We start from the raw sequence: 11,322 nt of genomic DNA, 5'->3' as shown, positions 1-11,322 counted from the left end.
TAGTTTATCCCCCTCCATAAAATTCACTATGGAAGTGGAGGTCAACAAAAGCCTCCCTTTCCTCGATATCCTCATCACTAGGAATGAGGATGGCTCTATATCCCACCAAGTATATAGAAAAAAGTCTCACACCGAACAATATTTACATGCCTCCTCACATCATCACCCTACCCAAAAACTAGGAGTCCTCAACACATTAGCAACCAGAGCCCTTAGAATCTCTGATAAAGAACACCTAGAAACATAAATAGAACACCTTATTAAAGTTTTTTTGAAAAATGGATACAATAAACATCAAGCTATCAAAGCCATAAATAAAGAAAAAACACGACCTAACAAAAATAAAAACTTTGACAATGTAAAAGGCAAAGTCAACCTCCCTTACATACAAGGGTCTACAGACAAAATCTCCCGCATCCTGAGAAACAATGGAATTCTAACCACTTTCAAACCCTTAAACACAATCCGCAATTGCCTTAATCCAGTAAAAGACAAAGTGGACCCTAAATGCCATAAAGGGGTCTACTTAATTCCCTGCTCTTGTGGCAAACCCTATGTAGGTGAGACTGGAAGATCCTTTAACACAAGAATCCAGGAACACTCAGCTGACATTAAACACAATCGATCCAAATCCTCAGCCCTAGCTGAACATTCTGATAAAACTAAACACCAAATATGTATAGAAGACACCAGGATCTTAGCTAGGAGCGATCACTACTTCATAAGGAAATTTAGAGAAGCCATAGAAATTAGCAAACACCCTAATAACCTCAACAGAGACGATGGATGGACCATAAGCAAAAACTGGGTTCCAATCCTATCATCCAAATCTACCCCTAACCAGAATCCTCCCCTAATTAACCTAGAACAAACATAATAGATCTAATCCATTTTAATTTAATAACACACTTTGACCTTATAAAAAATAATAAAATAATAATAATAATAATAATATAATCAGAGGAATTAAACATCAATCAAAATTATCTGAACTAGAATAAACTCTTCAACATAGGGCAATCTATAGGGAGCCCTAATAAATAATAGCTTCTTATCATTAAAAACTAATACAAATACAAGGTAAAAATTACTCAATAAATAAATAAGAACTAAATAAATAAATAAATTGAAATAAATGTAATTACAACAATTAAATTTATAATTATAATTATAATTAGTAAATTTATTAGAACAATTTAAATTTATAATGATAATTAATAAATAAATTAGAACAAATATAATTATAACAATTAACAATTAAAATTAATAGTTAATAAGAATAAATAATCAAAATAAATACAATCAAAACAATTAAAATTAATAAATAAATGAATAAATAAATAAATTGAAATAAATCTAAGGACAACAATTAAATTTATAATTACAATTAATAAATATATTAGAACAATTTAAAATTATAATTATAATTAATAAATAAATTAGAACAAATATAATTATAACAATTAACAATTAAAAATTAAAAGTTAATAAGAATAATAATTAATAAACAAATAAATTGAAATAAATATAATTGAAACAATTAAATTTATAATTATAATTTAATTAATAAATATATTAGAACAATTTAAAATTATAATTATAATTAATAAACAAATTTGAATAAATATAATCATAACAATTTAATAAAAATAATAATTAAAAACAAATAAATAATCAAAATAAATACAATCAAAACAATTAAAATTAATAAATAAATAAATGAATAAATAAATAAATTGAAATAAATATAATTACAACAATTAAATTTATAATTACAATTAATAAATATATTAGAACAATTTAAATTTATTATCATAATTAATAAATAAATGGGAACAAATATAATTATAAACAATCAATAATTAAAAATTAACAACTAATAATTAATTAAAATAATAATTAAAAACAAAGAAATAATCAAAATAAACACAATCAAAACAATTTAAATCAATAATTAATAATGAATTAAAATAATAATTAAACTAAACAAATAATTAAAATTTATACAATTAAAACAATTATAGAATCAATATAATTGCAACATTTAAAATTAATAATTAAAATAATTATAATAAATAAATAATTAAAATTAAAATTAATTAAAAAAATTAATTAATTAATTAATTAAAATAACTAAAATAGAAATAATTAATTAAAATTTAATTAAATTAAATTAATTATATAATTAGAAAATTAAAACAAATATAATTAATATAATCATAAAACCTAAAAGTAAAAAAGAATAATTAAATTTATGATATCTGTCGGCTAAGCATCTCTATATATAATTAGAAAAATAAGAACAGTCTTTCAATATTTTCACATCCTGAAGATGAACCACCGTTGCTGGTTCGAAATGTTGATGAAAAAGAATCCTTATGCGATGGATCCGGAAGATAATCTAAGCAATAATGAAACTCGCAGAAACCTCAAAGACAAGATAATGTAAATTTTTTAAATCTTGATGTGAGCATGTTTGAATTTTTAGTCTGTAGATGGCTTCACTAGAAGCATGCTTTTACTTAGAAAATAAAACATCTTTTAAGTTAATGTAGAATAGATTAGAAAAAAAAAATGAGATCTCATTAGAAGTCATTAGAAGTCGTTATCATTAGAAGTTTTTAGTTTTGTTTTCAAAAAAATAAATCGCCATGAATAAATTCAGTGGCACATCTTTGCATTTCTATGTCTTGTTTTTGTATCACGGGTGAGCCAGGAGCCTGATTATCAGAAAGCCTTATCTTCCGAGAGTCTAAACGCCCCCACGACATTGCAGAAAGAGTGTAGATAATGCAAGGTTTTGTCGCAGATCTTAATTGTGTTTTATCCATCCACGCTAACCTGCATAAATAAAAAAATCAAGAGATTTGTATTCTCTCTTCCCGCGCTTCGTCCGATCTGGAAGATCAGAAAATCTATTGATTTATTTCAAATAAACATACTCTTGCTGGAGAACTAATTTCCAATGCGACAATAAAGAATTTTGTGAATGAGTGAAAAATCATCTTAAAATTTTTTTAGATAAAACTTAGTCTTTTTAAATTTTAGTTTACCAAAAAAAAAAAAAAAACCCACATAGTGATGAAAAAAAAAAAAAAAAGGATTTGAGTTATCCTAGAGAGATTTGGCATTTGCATTATCTTCTCCTAATTTTTCTAGACAAAAGGCCAGATTTTTCATTGATTCTAGAGGATTTTGTGTGTTTTTTTAAGGATATTGGAAAAAATCCATTTTAGTGTTAGTTTAGAAATTTTCTATATTAGTTTTTAATAGAATTAGTTTTTGTTGATTTCTTTCTTAGAAAAAAAAAAAAAAAAAAAAAACAAAACAAAGCAAAAAAAAACAAAAACAAAAAAACAAACAAACAAACAAAACAAAACAAAAAACAAAAAACAAATTTTGATTTTTTAATTTTATTATTCAAAAAAAAAAATTGAATTTCATTCTTTTGTTTTTGTTTTTGTTTTGTTTTTTTTTTAAATAAAAAAATAAAAAATTTCTCACAAAATTCATGAGGATTTGAAAATAAATAATGGAACACTTGGAAACAAATTTCAAACATTTGGAGGATTCTATAAATGATGATTATCTTGTTTCAATAGCTTCAAGTTGGCATTAAATATTCATGTTGAATGCTTTTATATCACATACTAATATGCAAAACACAACAGACCTTTCTAATGCCAAACTTTTTGCCGAGCATCTTTCATCTTACCCAAACAGGGAGTATTACTTTTCATGGTTATTTTAAGAATGGAATGATTTTAATATCATGATTAAGTCAATTTCAACACTTTGATTGTCCTTAATATGTTTTATTTGGTATGAAATTTTTGCGTAAGAATCATGAAGGAAATGGCCACTTCTTCTTGAACACACTTATGTTTTCTTTCTGCCAAGTTTTTTTTACAGGTTACAGGATAATCAAGTGATCATAAGGAGATTACATTGTGACGACAATTGGTCTTCCAAAGACTACAATTCATGAAAAATTCTAAAGACAAATCCAACTCCACGACCACTACCTTGCACCTCCCTTTTTGAAGCAGATTTTGAATTCCATGTAAATCCATAAAGCATGACATTTCCATATCCATTTTTCACAGCAAGAGTTCATCTTCATACACCATGCATTTCCTTACATCCATTTTTGGACGCTTGAAGGAGCTAATTCTTCACTGCACATATCATGACATTTTCCACTCCACAACGATCCTTTTTTGTCATGATTACAACTCCTTGTTTTACAACGATGAATAAAACTCATTCCCTTTCCATGATTACATTGCCTTGTTTTCCTCGCCATGCTGATCCACACTGCTTGACCGTGAGTTCTTTCCATTTACAGTCCTACCAAATCTTTTTGTACAAACTCGCGTTCACTGATGTGGGATTCCTTAAGGCCCACCTTTCAACAAGTCTTGCCCCATCGACATCAGCACCTTATCTGGGAAATAGACTAGAGTTCCTTTTGAGTACCTAGAGGCTTGCATGCCTTAATGGCAAGTTCTCTCGCTGACGATCATGGGAATACATCAATGTCCCTTGATCTTCAGATCTTGCAAGTGGCTCGACCTCAACACATCCATTCGCACTTCGCAAGATGTACTCGGGTACCTTGGCACTCATTGACATCAATGGTGAGTTGCCTCGCATTGGTTAACGGCATACATCAATGGCCGGTAATCCAATGATTTCTATTCATGCTCGACATCGACACATTCTTTCGCATGATTAGAATTGTACCAAGAAGTTTAGTAGCAGGTGAAGACTATACACTTTTTCTTGACTCCCTCAGCACTTACAGCAGCATGAATTCTGATCTATGAGAGTACCACAGTTCCACTTTCAGCATTTATCTTTTCCACGATTCAGCATCAGCAGTTCAGATTCCTTCATTTCCCAGGATCCAGTAACAACAACATCAGTCACATTTTCTTGATCCAGCAGCAGCAGTAGCAGTTACATTCCTATTACATAATTCATCATTCTTGGGTAAGTAGAGGTATGTTGTTTTCTAATCTTTAATCATGCAATTCCTTATATGCTAACTTGAATATTTTGGAAAATTCCCTCACCATGCTACATTTCCTTTCATGAGCCATGTCAAGTTGCATGAGGACATGCAACCAATTCAGTTGAGGGGGGGAGAACTATATTCACTTCCATGATTCCATTTCTTCACCACTATCACTCCATTTTTTCTCATTTGCCATTCACCAACATTTATTTTCCAATGATACTTTGTTGCACTTTGCTTCATACGTAATATTGGCATGCTTATGCACATTGATAGCTTATGATTTCCAGTGAGTGTTTACATTATTATTGAAGAAAAGGGAACAAAAAACGAAATGAATGTTGTTAACACAAGAACCAACATTCTTTGTATTCATGGTTGTCACACAAGAACCAACCATAAGAAAATGTAAGTTGTTACTCATGTCTTTCACATATCCTGGAAACATTCATTATTAAAAACATCATCATGTAAAGCCAAAGTTGTTCAAGATGCCAAATGTTCTTAAAGAGACCCATGCATGGTTTCATGAGGACATGCAACAAGTTTAGTTGGGGAGGATGTTGGGACTCATAAATGTCATATTTTCATCCACCTTTTTCTTCACTATTCCTTACATTTCATCATCCCATTAACCTTTTATCATATCATCTTCATACATACATTTGGGTTTCACCTTCTTATTTTCCATTTTATCCATTTTTGTATTACAAGTGAATTTATGATTAATTATTAGAAATATACATATTTTTATATATATCTCAAGAATATGTGAGTTTTGTGATGTGTAGGAAATATGTGAAGAATTAATTCCAAGAGACTTATCCATATCTCCTCCACCATATTAAGGAGATAATTATGCAAGTCTATTCCTAAGGAGAAAAGCATGGAGGATTTAGTTGGCATATCTTATCCAATTCCTAAGGAGAAAAGCATGGAGGATTTTGTTGGCATATCTTATCCAATTCCTAAGGAGAAGATCATGGAGAATTTGGTTGGCATATCTTATCCAAGATATGTGAGAGATTTATTAAGAGATTTGTGGGATCATATTTTGTAATAATGGGAAAGTAGTTAAAAATGCTTGAGAGATTTGTGGGATCATATTTTGTAATAATGGGAAAGTAGATTAGTGGATGATCATTATGAGTTGTTACTCATCCCATTGTATAAATAGGAGTACAATCTCCTCCATTTGTAATCTGGAAGTTTTTGTAATCTTAGATTTTGAAATAAAGGATCATACTTCAATTTTGCTTCTACATCTGAGTCTCCATTGAAGTGGTGTGCTTGTGGAGTTATGGAGGGCGGCCTCACTTGCATGCTTATTTGTTTATAATTTATTTTATGTTTTTTTTTTATTTCAGCTTTCAAGTTTTCTTAAATGTTCTAATATTGGAAGGATCTTATTTGAAGGTGTTCTTGTAAGAGAACCGTAAGATCTCAGACAATTATTAGATCTAGGTTTATTTCATTTCAGCTTTTAATTTCTTATTAGATGTTCTAATGTTGGAAGAGATCTTGTAGAAAGTATTCTTGTAAGAGAATCATAGATCTCAAACAATTGTTAGATCTAGGCTTGATTAGTTATTAGGAATCTTTCTAGATCTATATATTTTAGATAAGCACTTCTAAGTTTACCTTCCCGGGTTGACATTAAATTAAACTCTAATTTGCATCCGCATTTTAGACCACACATCATTGTAGTAGACTCTGTCCATATTCTGTGAATTATTAGAGTATATTACATATTTTGTCTTAAATTAATTATAGTTTTTCTTAGTTTAACTTTAGTTTTAGATAGGCAACTGGGCTTTTGTTACACGGACTATATGGCCATACCAAACAAAAAAACTCTAAATGGAACTTTGATTGGCCAAATAATTACTTGTTACAGGAGGATTTTTTTTCCTATCAAGAATTCCTTATGTAAATTGGATGCAAGCATAGCGGTTCTTGGAGTCATAATTGTCACTTGATCCTTGTTGACATTGATAATGCTTATAATATAGTAGACTCGTCTATTTCTTGTTATAATGCTTGTCATTGTATATGGCCCAATGAAGTTACTATTCTTTTCAACAGTGTTCTACAAGTTTCCCCAAGAAGGTACATTCCATTAGTTTTTGTTGCAGCATTGTTACTTGTAATGTATGTGTGTCATTATGTCCATGAAAACAGTTATGCCTATCAGATGAAGCAGAACATTACACCTGATTTCATGTTCAACCTGGGTTCGACACTGGGTGTGCCCAAAGTTCCAGGAAAAGAGTTCTTATACACAGAACTAGCACAAGGAGTTGGGGCAATATTTGCACATTTCGTCAAAAACTTCCCTGCCATTCACTATGTTCTTGTATTCATCTGTGTCAAGTATTTAGCTGTGAATACAACTGCAACTAGAGAACTCTTCTAATTTAGCCGCATTGATACCAAAGGGAAAAAATGTAGAAATGTATTGCTAGGTATGGGTATAGAGACAAACAGACAAGAAATGTGGGCTTTGAGAATCAGTTACTGAAATTCTAGAAAGACTTTATAGTGTCAGATAACATATACACTCATGATATCAATAATTGACCTGAGACTCAAGAAAATAATTGCCATTGTGCACACAGTATCATATTTTGATAGCCTCTTGGACAAAGCCAAATCTAGTCTTCTTTATTTGTTCTTAATATTCAATCAATTAAGTGTCACGTTTCTTAATGTTCTCATTGCTTGTGTCAAAACTCTTGTTAATATGCATGCATAGGAAACACAAATAAAATAATCAAACTCAAATGCATTTCCTATAAATTATCATCTAAAAGAGACTTGTCAACATATATTTATGTAACATCTTGTTTTTTAATAAGATATCATTCAATTCTAATCTTAACTACACATCTATTGGTTTCAAATAACTTAAACATGTACCAATAATATTTTCCATCTGTCATTGTGCATTTCGATCCTTATCTTTCTCGCTCACAAAGGATGGTGATCACCAATTTCATGTTGCCATGCAGCGTTCACCACCGTCCCGGAAATTCAATGGATGGGCGAATAGTCGGGGCATACACATCTCTTACCTCATGGCCTCATCTTTCTCCCAAGTCCCGAATTCCCAACCTAGTCACGCTTGGTTCATTCTAAATCTTGTAACTTGGGCTCCCTCTAACCGTCGACCCCCAACCTTCAATCGAGTCAGTTCGGCATATCATGTGCACATCCTTCCATTGTGCATATAACGACCCAACCTCTGACTAAGTTGCGGTCGACACCACTTTTCTTATGCTATTATCCAAGTATTACGTTGTCCTTCAATCTCTGGGTTATCCACCTGGCTGCATGGTCCCCGCAGATAATCCATGTCCAATGTCTAATTTCACAAGAAAAGAATCTCTCTACTCTGGTCAAAATCTTTCTTGTATGCAGTCTTTACTGCAAGAGGATAAGCCTTATCCAATCATTTCTTTATGTTCATGGTTTCGCCCCTTTGCTCCACAATAAACGCCCTTCCTTGTTATTCAAGAATGGTTGGGTCATGGGTCTTTGGCTCTGCACCAGGCAAATCCTTTAGTGGAGATTTATGTGCTCTCCCCAAAGGCTAGCTCTATTACTACATGAATTAGGTTGAGCTCCTCTCGACTGAGACCTGCTCTCAGGGATCCATTTGGCTTCTAGATCTACATCAGGACCTTGCCACTCCGTCAAAGTCATACTAACATGTTCCATAGTGTTACCCCTTTTGAGCTTGGGTGATAGCTACATTGAGGAGTTACTATCCTGCGAGCTTTCCCTACCTTCGGGTAGGGAATTCCTCGCATGACGGCGTAGGCGCCCTTTCATCTCTTATCTATCATAAACATGGCACCACCTTAGTGTCATCTTCCACCTTGCCTGCCACACGCCAACTGTTCCAGAATCCTCACGAACTCTCTTAGCAACTTCTCGAGACTACTCATGGGTAGTTAGAGCATTTGGCTATTGGCAGGGGCTTATGGCCCTCATTTCCAAATTCTACGTGGCGGGAATGGAGGCTTGTGCACAAGAAAGGCTAAAGCCTATGGAAGTATGACAACAGGTCATGATCAGCCTCGAGACACTCCCTTGATCTTTCGCATATTGTTCGCTTATCGGTATAACACTTTGTAAACAGATACCATGATATAAACATTGACCCATATTGGTCAACGGAGGGTCTCTTTTATAAATTTGTACATTAATACAAAGGGTCTCAGAAACCACTTCTCCTAACTAGTCATGTTTTGCAACTACAATAGATCATTGAGCTCTTTAACTTTAGTTATTGAATTATTTATGATACCATTAAGCATTTAGGAAACATTTTTATGGGACTCTTCTCCACTTTGAACTTGAGACACTTTGTGATTACTATTGTTTAGGATATTAACTTATTTACTTTTTCATGTAAGCATAACACACATGTACCCATCCATAATCATAGCCACAATCAATATACAAATCAAGGAAATATCCCTTCACAATTGCATCATAGATATATACATAACAACACATTTTGCAGTCCCTGTTTATCCATATCTATTGTAAAGACAATGCAGTATAACCCATTAATTGCAAAGAGTAATCATACAATTTGTATGTTTTCGTTTGCAGTGAAACTGAGTCTAGCCCTCTATCGACATCATCTTTTCTGAATGCCTCCCTTTCTTTTGGGGCATGCTTCTTGGCCCTCCATTACTGTTGCATCCTTGCTCTTGCAATCCATGCATAAATAGTGTTCTCTTTTACTTCTTGTATTATCTCAAGTAAGCATGGCCCTGGGTACTTTCCTCAACCCATTTAATTTCAGGATCCAGACCCTTTACTTCTTACACCAACCAACCTTTAATGCATGTCCTCAAGTTCTGGTTTTTTCTTTACACAATAAACTGTATCATCCCTAGCAGCAAGTCTCCATCCATAGCTCTAGAATACATGTCCCAAGGCTCAGTCCCCTTTTTTTTGTTATTTCAAATACTGCAACATATTTACATCCTTTTTACAACGTAGCTCACACCAGAACCTTGAGTGGGACTGTCACATAGATAGTAAAATTTTATTCAAATTTTGAGAACTAGTAATCGCCACAACCCCTTTTTTGTTGTTTATCCATGTTCCCTATCTGATGTAAAGTGGAGCAAATGTCAAAGTAAACAATGAGTTGGACTGTCACATAGATCGTAAAATTTTATTCAAATTCTGAGAACTAGTAATCGCCACAACCCCTTTTTTGTTGTTTATCCATGTTCCCTATCTGATGTAAAGTGGAGCAAATGTCAAAGTGCTCCAACTGTTCTCTTATTTGTTATAAGAAACCACATTTCTATTAAAATAATAACTGGAGATATCAGTAAACAACCAAGAAAATAGTGTAATATTTTTGCCTATTAAAAAAAAAAAAAAAAACTGAAAATAGTGTAATGGTTTTGCCTATTTAAATAAATACAAAAAACAAAGAGACAAGCGTCATTTTGGAAAAGGCTTAGGTAAAAGTCATTTTTGAAAAAAAAAACTTGTTTTTCCATCCCATGTAAATAAATTCCAACAAAAATAGGTATAGCTCGGAAAAAATATTATGGTATTATTGAAAGCTCAAGTTTTTCTTGAATTAAGAATAATCTATAAAAGTACACTTAGAAAGTAAAATTGAATATTTTGGAATTAGTTTCAAAATACTTTGGTTTATTTTATCTTTCTTTTTAGGAATTGGTTAGGCCTAAGTTTTCCATATATGATAATTGGTTTCTTGTTAAAATTAGTTATATGTTTTTATGTATAAGATTAATGCTTTTTCAATCTATGTTCTCAATTTGGCATCAAAAAGACAGGTGAAACAAAATTGTGTAGCTTGAGCATGTGATGTTGTATTAAAAACTTTTGTTCTAATAATTTCATCTTTCTACATATCATTTTAATTAAATAAACTGACTATATACATACAATTCATGTGCACAGTGACATGTCACCACGTGTCTCTTGTTAATATAAAAATAAAAAAATAAAATAAAAAAATAATAAATTTTAACAAATTAATTATACTTATATAATTAATTATAATTAATCTGAAAAACTATTAGGAAAAATAAAATCTCACCCATAAATAAAATTAAATTTTAAAAAAAATCCAAACAATATGATCAAACCCTACCGTACAGTGTCAAAATCTTCCAAACACAAAACACAGTGTATCTATACATATATTACTTTATTTTCCCTTCTAGTGAACAAGTCAACTAAAGATGGAGATATAGAATGGTTGTTCGATGCCGTTGCCACTTCACTTTCGCATTCTC

This window comes from Pinus tabuliformis, chromosome 2_2 (genome assembly GCF_031772625.1).
Source record: "Pinus tabuliformis cultivar Carrire ecotype Pingquan chromosome 2_2, CPIR1, whole genome shotgun sequence".
NCBI lineage: Eukaryota > Viridiplantae > Streptophyta > Pinopsida > Pinales > Pinaceae > Pinus > Pinus tabuliformis.
The sequence above is the reverse complement of the archived record's forward strand: the minus strand, read 5'-3'. Positions refer to the sequence as shown.